An 11,453-nucleotide genomic window follows, 5' to 3' on the forward strand; every position below is an offset into this window, starting at 1 on the left:
ATATTTACAAGTGTTTGTGAAGTTTGGTATGAAAAAGCAACAGAAAAACAGGCTCCTTTTTTCCATTATTTTGGTGAAATGAAATTTTCTTAAATAGGATATTCTGCCTTTTTGTATAAGTCATATAACTCAAACTCATTATGGAACAACAATTCATAGTGACACTTCAAGTGTTCAAAATATACTATTGTGAGAGTTCTGCATATTTTTTGAAGATAAAAATTAATACAAAATCTCAGCGTTCTCATTGCAAGTGCAAAGGCTCAAAATGGATGGATTGATCTAACTTTTGACCAACAATTTATCACCTTAATGAAGTCAGCACTTGTAACACTTTTGAATAAAATTCTAGACATTTCCAGAGTGCATAGAAGCTCTTTAATCATAATGTAAACAATGACATGACCCTAATTGTTGTTTTAAAAATTCAATTAGATCTGGCAGATCCGGACAAATTGAAGCAGTTCTTAATAAATGGTTATGTGAAGACAAAGGTACTCCACTAAAAGAGCAGAATATCAAGTCTAAAGAGTTGTGTGTTCAAAAAATGTTTCCTTTAATTATGCTAGAGAACATACAAAGTGACACAGGCTCCCTGGTGTGAGAGTTTGTCTGCATGTCTTAAACAGAGACAGCATCAGAAGGAAGCTCTTTTCGTCAGAGTAAGTGTGAAGATGGAACCCCGTAGAGAAGACAAAACAGAGTCGACTATTTTTGCTCTATTTTTTTTTACATCGTATAACACAATTTATTATATATTTTTAGAATAACAGATGGTGAACTTATTTGGTTATTTTAAATACTCAGCAACATTACGTGGATATTGTTAATTATTAAGCTTTGATGTTGATAAAGTGACACATTTGTATTCCTTCTTTGGTCAGCAGCTTCTGAGCTTAACACAGCCAACAACAAGACAGCATGAAAAGGACTTTCACACACAAATGAACAAAGGCATTCTCACACATGCTCTCACCTCCCAATATTCACACTTCTGCTTGCACTTCGTTTTTATTACCCTCGTACTTAATTCTTCAATGTTTTTTTCGTCAAGCTGCTTGCGAAGAAAATTCTGACTTCCTGAAACCCTCCACTGACAGAATGTGGCGACCTCGACAAGACAGCGGGCATGAATAAGCTCATCAGAGAGTGCGGAAATGGGGATGCATGAAATAATTAGAAGGCAATAACAGCAGAAGGGCAGAAGCTGAGACGCACCAAGGCAGCAAAGATCTCCCGGTTCTCAGAGGAGCAGTCGAGATCTCAAAGGTTAGCACTAACAAGATATTGACCACAGGGAAGGTCAGGAGCTGCAGTGCTTTGTGCTGCATCAGGATAAAGCACTGCAGCTACTGTTCATGACCTCTATGATGAGTGACATGCAACATGGAGCCATTACTGCAATACATTTAGCAAAAAAAAAAGAAAAAAAATCCTGCACGTGGCTGTGGCTTATGCTGTAATCAGAAACTGACAAAATGTTCAAGAGAATATTCATAAATTTCACACCATGAAACCGAATAAATAGCCAGGTTAATAAAAAGCATGATTAAATGGTGGGATGAAAATCAGTGGTAGAAATACATTTGGTTGTTACACAAAGCTGGACCCACTTATCGCAAGAAAGAAAAAGTGTTTTTTGTTTTCTTACTCTTTTTAAAATCTTACACACATTTAGTTTTCAGTAACAAATAAGCAAGAAAACAACCTTCCATTACAACACTTAACTCCTAACTCCCATTAGGAGGACCAGTTACTTCCCACCAAGGAATTAACTGGTCAGGACCTTTTTCTGCCTCAGGGATTTGTAGATCCAAGAGCCATTATGTTTAACAAAATAATAAAAGTTGTAAATTCTGGAAACCTGTTGATTAATCCCACTTTAAAACACGTCAGCACATTGTGGCTTTTAGGGGTGTTTTAAAACCGTTGCAGAATAGTGTAATTCAAATTGTACATTGTATAAATCTGAAGAAACAACTTTAGAATGAAAACCATTAGTGTGACTAAACCTATTTAAATTCTCACTGTATTGAGAGGAGCGTAACATTATAGAGCTGTTGATCACCAAATGCTGAAACTTAAATTCTCAAACTAAAGTTTGAGCTCTACAGAAAGCCCTAGGTCAGGACTGAAGTCAGTGTTTTGATCTGACAAATATATTCAATAATTACAGCAAGTATTAAATTCAATACAATTAGGTTTATTTGACAGGGACAGACAAACCTTAACATAGACAAACTGAATAAAAAAGCAATGCCATGCTGAAATCATAATGCTTGCAGTGTAAGCTCATTTGTAGCACTTTTCAAATAAGGGGCAGTAAGGGGCAATTGAGGAATTACTTCAACAAATTATGTTTAAAGCAGTAAAAAAGGACAAAAGCTTAATATTTTTTGAAATATTTTAGAGAGTCAGACTGCTTCTTTTGGATATTCTATAAAAATGCCCAACTAAATCAACAACTGATTATTCATTAATCAGGGTCATCGTGGTGCTAGAAGTGTAAATGCCGCAGCAGTAACCTGGCACACAGCGGGCCCATATGTCACCACTGCAGGGAATCAAACCGATGTCACTATGCTGTCCAGTATGTGTGTGTTTGTGTGTAGAGCTGGTTGTTACCTAGGTTCCTAAAAACTGCAGCTAGTAACAGATGTCTCCGTCCTGGCTCTAAGCAGATGGACATGAAAGGCTAAAATGATTCCAGAGGATAAACAAATCAGTCAAGCAAACGTTTTAATTGAATTGTCTAAATATGACATAACTGGTTGCAAATGTCAAATCTCATCTTTTTAACTTCAACATGCAGTTAAATAAGTAATCCACTTGACTAAATGTGAAACTTAAAGTTGAATATGACTACTCATATTCTGTTATAATGGTTTTCTGACCTCAAAGTACAGACTTTTCTATGACAAATACAAGCTGTTGTTACTCATTAAAGCTCTGTGATACTGGACTTCTCCAAAGAATATCATCCAACCCATCTGTTTCGCCCTTTAATGAATCATAAAAAAGGTAATCCTGCAGAAAACTGCTTGTTTACGAATCGCAGTGATGAGAGCAGAGGAAAGATGAAACTTACAAAGTCACACCTAAATTTTGATGTTTTCTTCACTGACTTAGTTTTTTTTATATATATATATATATATATATATATATATATATATATATATATATATATATATATATATATATATATAAATATATATATATATATATATATATATATATATATATATATATATATATATTATATATATATATATATATATGTATATATAATTTTTTTGTTTGTTTCATTTCATTTTTAAATAAGAACATGCTTTGAGGTTTCTAATAAAAAATTTATATCTTAGGACACACAAACTCATATATTTATTTATTCAGACTAGAAAAACCGTGTTTACTCAAGATATTCAAAAACTGAAGTGCACCAGTAGACAATAGGCAAAATAGTACCAAGCAGCTTCACACAAAGGTAAAGTTTTTAAACCAAAAGTAAAAATAAGAGAATTTGACTGTACAATAAAGGCAAATTTATTAAATGAGAATATTCAGTATTTTAAAACAACACAGATTAACAAAAATGTGCAACTGAGTAAGATGAATCAAAATATAAATGCATTTAAAAACATTCTGATTACAAGAAATTACAAAAACTGTGCATTTATGTGATGTAAACACTTATTGAGTTGGTTTGTGCAAAATCATGAGTTTGTTTGGAGCAGTGATGTTGTAAAGTCCAGCAGCTGCTGGGAGGATTAAATCCATTAATGCTCCTTTGGGCACCTAAGATGCAGCAGTCTGTCCCAATCCTGGCTGAAGAAGAGACTCCTTTCAGCTTTTAATATTGATGCAGCTTTTCTTGGAATTATAATTCATTGAATAACACATAGCAGCACATTTTTGTGAAGTGATAGAAAAAAAAAGGATTTTAAATCATTTACAAAAAATGTTAAGTGTGGTGGTCATTTGCATTCATCCCATTTTGACTCCAAAAGTTAAAATTCAGACACAGATGCTAAATTTCTTTGTGGCGTAATTCTAATGCTGAACAGCTTTAAAATCATGATGATGTGGCGAGTCCATTCTCCAGCCGAGAGAGAGAAGCTGGTCAGAATTAGTGGGAAGATGATGCTGGATAACAGGAAATGCAAAACAATCCTGGAAGAGAACTTGATTCAGGTTGGAAGCGACTCCAGATTTGGTCAAAGGATAACCTACCCCAGCAGTTTTAAACATACAAAAGCTACAAAGCAATGGTTTAGATCAAAACATTTTCATGTGTCAGTTCATATCTCACTGACAAATATGTACATATATCCATGTCGACTTTTCTCATACCACGTGTCGGTTTTCTTTCACGTCTGATATTTGCACTAATTTGCTCTTTTGTTATTTAAGCTCTTCTGCAAAACACCTGGTTGTTTTAGGTGTCACTGGAAAAATCCAAGCATTATAGTATGATTTAAAATCCCTTAACCAAAACTAAAGTATGCAAAAAATCAAGTCCAAATACTTGCACCAGTCGGTGTCCTATTCTCTCCCACCTGTTTATTTTTTCTCTTGATGAATTGACCATAGACTCTTACTTGGTGCTTAACTCCAACTTTTTGGTTCAACTTCATTAGCAACACATAGTCACTAACATGTCAGTCCAGAAAAGTTTACAAAGTACTTTGTAATGCTTTGGGATACCAGTGAACCACACTGGGAGCCATTATTCACCATTAGGAAAAAGACAGAACAGTGGTAAACATTCCATAGGAGCCAAACCTACCATTATCAGTACAACGGACCACTTAAAGCTCATCCAGAACAGCATCTAAGAGCACTGCAGACCTCACTTTCCTCATGTAAGACCAGTGTGCAAGACTCGATGCATGTCAACTGTATGAATGGATATGATGCCACATGATGCAGCTATTTTGCCGGTTATTTCTGATATAGATATTATATCAGAAATAACAAGGTTTTTCATCTGGTCAAATAAAGACCAGTATTATAAAAGAAAGACTGAGCAAAATACACATCTGTGGGAGAGTTTAAAGACCCAAAGCCACTGTTGTTCAAAAATAGCTTTGCTCAAAATTATGAAAAAAACTTTTTATCTAGTATTAAGCCATGGTCACTGGAGACAGGCACAGCTCTTTTGTTATTGCAATATGTTTTTTTTTTTTGTTGACTGTTAATGAATTAGTATTATCAAATCAAATTCTAAAGGATGCTGAAAACAATATTAAAATGAATAGACAGTAATTTCAAACCCACTGCCGTCATCTGGCCACAAAAAAAACTCTTCCATCTTTCCTTTTCACTTCCCCTTTCATTTTGTGTTGAAGAGAAAAGTTAAAGTTATATGAAACTGTTCATTTGCATTTATTAGGGTGTAAAGAAAAGGTGTAGAGTCCTAACTTGCCCCCTCTTTGTCCTGAAAAAAGAAATCTTTTCCCAGAGGAACTCTATGTCCCCTTTTTATCGCAGTGTTCCCGAAACGTCTGTTTCAAACAAGACATAAAGAAGAGTATCTGATTTTGTTATGAGTAAGTCTGCAGATCTTTTAAAGAGGCTGAAACCATCATTAACTATTTTTAGACCAATTAAAAGTTTAGTTTGAAAAAAGGTAGAAAATGATAATAATAATAATAATAATAATAATAATAATAATAATAATAATAATAATTTTTATTATTATTATTATTATTATTATTATTATTATTATTATTATTACACAACAATAATAATAATAATTATTATTTTTTTAAAAAAACTATATGTGCTTCTTGCTGACAGAAGTTCTCACAATCTAACCTGCATCTGCAACAATGAGCAGCAAGCAAATGCCCACTGTTGATACAAGCTCATCCAGTCGACATGATTGCTGAAAGTCAATGACTTGGTGTAATCTGCTATGTTTTTCTTGACAGAAAACTTTTTAATCAATTTCAATGATTAAATAAATTTGACTGCATACTTTCTTTAGTTATATCAATTGGAATCTATCTCCATAACTGAATTGAATTAGCTTTTTAAGTGAAGTGCCTTCAGAAACGTGTTGTGAGTTGCCGCTATGAAGTGAATTGAATTCGACAATCTTTTTGTCTTTTGACAACATTTTTAAAACATTCTTTTGTAGAATTAAACCTTATTGGATTTATCAAGGTGGGATTTTTGTGGTTTAAGTTCATTACTCAATAGGTAAACCACGTAGCAGCGGGTGGTATAAACAGCAATCTAATTAGTGCTACACATTTCAGTATTTGCCTTCAAACCATTAAAAGAACTAATGTGACTAATTATGAACAAACTAATAATTATCCAATTTCATCAACAAAAGAAAATGTTTCAGGGAGTCTTTAAGAGCAGTAGCTTTCATTTTCTGCCAAAGTAATGCCCAGTATTGTGGAATGCCTTCCTGAAAGGTTCCTTTGTTTGGACTTCCTGGACTATAACACAAATTTCAAGATAAGAAATATGGTATTTGATTCTGTTACAGAATGGCACTGTGTGCCTCAAAATTCATAGCACCAATAAGACCAATCTGTTCAAATTATTTAAATGTTACACATGTGTTTTCTAGCTAAAAGGGTTGTGAAAGCCCATGCAAGTGTTCTTTTTTAGTTGCTTTAGTTATATTAGTTATCTTAGTTTCATCTTGTACAAGTTTATATGAAACAAAGTAAAGAAAAGTCTAAAAAGCATTTGCTAATTTGTTTTAACTTTTGTGTTGCCATCATGAGGAGACATGGCCACTATTACATTTTCTCTCCCCAAAAAACATTTTGCACTCTCCATCCCCTCAGATGTCCATATCTTTCCACTGTTTGATGTGTGACAAGTAACTGTGAATATTCACTGCATAATTAGAATGCAGCACTGCATTCATGCAATGTAAAAAAAAAAAAAAAAAGGATCAACAACTGTCTACCCTTTTCCTCTGGCAAGCTCTCTTCCACACAATGTCCAAGTGGGGAAGTGAGTGACTGGATGGTTCAAGACACAGAGATAACAAATGATCAAAACAGGTAGGAAGGAACTTGTTGCAAGCTGAAACATGGCCACCAGTCTGAATTATCAATACCTGTCTGATGTGTAAATTCAACACATGCAACACATAAATTCTGCTGTATAAATTACAGCAGTAATACAAGCAAGGCTGCTGCAGGTAACAACAAAAATAAAATAAAAAAATATGTGTTAAATGTGTTAAACATAAAGAAGATAATGAAAAATCAAAAGGTTAAATTCAAAAAGACAAGTGAGAGAGTAATGCTAAATCTAGCTGATGTTTATAAGATCTTGTGAAAGTCTGATATACAGACTCAAGGGTATAAGTACTCTTTGCAAAGAATATGTGTTTTGAATAGCTAATGTGCCTAACATAATAGTAAATCAAGATGTCTGCTTTTCTTGTTGCTGTCTAATCAGGTCAGAGTGGTTTTGTTCTACAAAGAGAGTCTGAGCAAGTTTCCATTTACGTGTGAAGATTTACTCTATGCGTATCTGTCTACGAGGCAGTAAAAGTCCTCCATTTCCTAACCCAATTGTGTCTAGGTGATTTATTCAGTGACCAGTGCAGCCAGTACTCTGTGATGACTGGCCACCAATGATATGTCATGTCAGTGGAGCAATACAGGGAGCAGAGGAGCGGGAACAAGAAGAGAAATATGCAAGAAAAAAGGAAAGACAAACGTTATGCAAGACTCAGAATTTTATTTTTTATTTTTTCTGCTTCCACTGACTTGATTAGCACTTCGTTCGCTCCTGCTGTCATCCTGCTTTAACATCTCAAGCTGGAGTTCATTAGAAAAATGAGAGGCAATGTCAATGAGAAACAAGTCACCCAGTAATGCAATCAGACACGCCAAAACTCACTCTGTATCCTTCCATGGTTGCTCCAGACACACACCAATGAACGCACATAAAAACAAGCCTCAACTGGAGCAACAGCAATGACACTTAGTTTGAATAGCTAATGTTCAAAAATGTTAAAGACTTTTCTTTTTAACATTTGAATACGATGACAACATTCAAAGAAATATGACTATCAATAAAATAGAAACAATTTACATATAAGACACTATTTAAATATATATATATATATATATATATATATATATATATATATATATATATATATAATATATATATATATATATATATATATATATATATATATATATATATATATATATATAATTTTGTCGTCAACAATAAATTAAAGTATAAAGTAGAACAATATTAATGTAGCCTGTTCAGAGATTGCACCATCTTCTTTGTCTGAAAATCCCAAAAACAGAGTTAACTATATTCAGGCCTAAAGTTTTAAAAATGATTTACACTCTGGACTGACTTTATGGATAAAAACCAGTAAGAAAATGACTTTTCTGCTCTTGTTCACAATGATGCATGAATACAGATCTTGGTAGACAGAAAATGAAAGATTTGTTTGGGTATTGATTTAGTTTTTTCTAAAGATATGCAGACATATTTTTCTGTTTCACACACCAATACAGAGGTGATTCTTTCAAATATCTGCAATCCAGGCAGATATTTCCATTCACCAGCACGATGGAAGAGAAAAACAAAAGTAACAGTGTTAAACAAATTTATTCTGATTATCCAGGGAGTAAATTTGCAAATTGGACCATACTTTCTAAAAGTAGAATTTACTTTTTCCAAAGTAAAATCAAGTTTTAGGGTTTGTGATTAATCTCAAAGCTTTATAGCTTTGAGAAAGTATGAAAAATGAAAAGAGGCATGCATATACAAAACATCCTGATACTCTAATACAAATAAAGCCTCTGGTAAGGCACAGAGGAAACCGATAACGTCACTGTAACCTCAGGATAAAACAAGAATACTAGAATCTGAAAATTTTCTCTGAAGTTTATTGATGAAAATATTCTCTTGTAAAATCACATCAAATTTGTACGCAGTAAGTAATGTACTGTAGTACTCTGGGAGCTTCGCAGCAACAAAAACAGAAAAAAGAAAAGAAAAGAGATTCTGGTCTGTAGTTCAACATACTTTAAATAAAAAAAGGGTAAAAAACTTGATTTGTGTACAGAAAGAATCTTCATAAACTTCAGTAACAAAGCCATTAAAGATAAGCTAAGCAAAATAAAATATGCAATCATGTAGGTCGACATGTATATGTGTTAGATAATTAAACATAATTGTAATATATATGTTATTTATATCTAGGTTAACTTGATTGTACAAATGTGTTTCTTTGATCAATAGTAACTATTTTGTGTTTAAAACATGAAATGTTAATTGGGAATACAGTCTGTTTTTCATTTAATCTTGTCCAGTTAAAGTTTCCTTTTTTGTTTGCCTTTGACATCGCTATCCAACTTTGCTAATGAGATACTTCAAAATGTGCATAAAACATGAAGCAGGACTTTTTAACTGACCCCATCATTAAATATGCATTAGTTTGTTTGGCTGAATTCAAAGCACTCATCAGCTCCTCTTTTGTTGCATTTCAGGGAAAAAATGTAGCTGTCTGCTGAAAACCCATATTATTAAGCCTGAATGGCTGTTCCCATGGAAACCACAAGTGTCCCCAAATCGACCAAGACTAAAATCTGAAGCTATTCTTCTGTATTGTTCTTTTCTTCTACAGTTCATATCAATAATAATTGTTAAAAAAAAAAAAAAAACAATAAAATGTTGCGGTGAGTTTGTGTGTTATCTCATTACTTTTTGGAGTTTTCATTAAAATGCTTGGAATTGTGGCCTTTTGGAGAAATTTCTAATGTTCTTTTATCAGTCTGAGTGAATTTATGTTACTTGACGCGAATGCATCAGAATATTCTCAAAGTGGTTGATTTGTGTCTTGTCTCTAAAATGTAAAGTAAAACTAATTAAGAGTGGAAGGAAACAAACTTCTTTGGCTTACTTTGTGTTTTCCTTTGCTTTCTAAGCATTTGAATTCAGCAGGTCATGCTTTACTGCCCTCAGTGTATAGATTTGGTTCTTCAGCTGCTGTTTGCCCTCCACACACCTCTCAAGTCCTGCCTTTTGCTCCATCAATCCACCCCTCACTCTTAGCGGTTGAAGAAGAAGATTGGTAACTTATTGATGTTCACGGCATTGCCTCCCCTGCGCTGATCTCCTCTGCAACAAAGGCAGAGTAAGAAAGAGTGATTGAAAGTTTTAAGACTTTGGTCTTCATTTAGGTTGAATTAAAAAGTTGAACAGAAAGAGAACAAAACAAAGTCTACCAGATCGGCTCCTTCATCAGCTTCTTTCACAGCAGTACTGAGCAAGTCGTCAATTACAGTGATGATGTGCAGTGCATGTCAAGTGAGGAGAAAATTGAGCCCTGGTCTGGGAATGAGGAGTCAGGGGTGATTTAGCTGGTCAGTAAAGTAGCTGTGTGTCTAATGAGCTGCTCTGCATGTCAAGGAATTTATTCCCACCAAGTATGTTTCTTGTGAATCCTATCTAGATGGATTTAATGTCCAATTAGAGTCTATTTCCTGCATAATTAAATAGTTTGTTTTTGCTCTTTGGGATCTAAAGATGGCATGTTGGAAGTATTGTACAATGATTATAGAAATTCAGAAATCTGTCACCACATGTAAGCAGCTGGATGAGAAAAAAAGTGGATTTAGACACAAAATTTACTACCAGAAGAAAACTAAAATAAGATTTTTTTTTTCATCACAATCAGTTTTGCTCATTTTGAGAAGCAGGGAGCTCAGGGCTCAGCACTGATGAGGCATTAAGATTTCAGTTCTGATGAACTATGGCCCACTGAGGACAAGAGTGTCTCAAAAGGTTTTCACACAGAATGTGAGCAGGTAACCATGATTATCTCACTGTTTTGTAAGCATACAGGTTTTGGAAATGATATATTTATCCTTCGCAGTGGCATGTTTATCCTCCATATATAACAATGGCTGAACATGTCAGTTTTAACTTGAAGAGACAACAGAACATTCATCCTACAATAGAACAACAAAAAAATTTTTACATTTTAATGTAAGTGTGTATCATTATAAAATCCATCTGACTCGCTCAGTTTGCTGCTGCAGCTAGGTGACATGTTGTCTTGCGTGAAAAGTGTTTTGACAAAAAGGTGTCAACTTAATGAAAGGGAAAACTGGGGAGTCAGTAGGGAGGCTGTGCATCCCAAATGTTTTAGGTAACAAGGTGAACATAAGTGCTCTCCTAAATGTCATTCAAAGTGTGTGGGAGAGTTACAAACATGATGAATTCATAGACAAGAAAACAGAGTGGATTTCAAACAAAGAATAAAAAAATTTGTCTTAGATGTACGGTTGACATATTTCAAATAATTGCAATGAAACTGTCAAATTATATTCAGTATGTATCCATACTGATGGATACATCAGTATGGGAAAACTTCTGCATCATTTCTATGCCACTCCTTAATTAAGAAACAGCAAACTGACTGGGGCAATTTAGCATCA

The sequence above is a fragment of the Poeciliopsis prolifica genome, unplaced genomic scaffold (assembly GCF_027474105.1).
Source record: "Poeciliopsis prolifica strain line A6 unplaced genomic scaffold, Auburn_PproV2 SCAFFOLD006, whole genome shotgun sequence".
Lineage (NCBI taxonomy): Eukaryota > Metazoa > Chordata > Actinopteri > Cyprinodontiformes > Poeciliidae > Poeciliopsis > Poeciliopsis prolifica.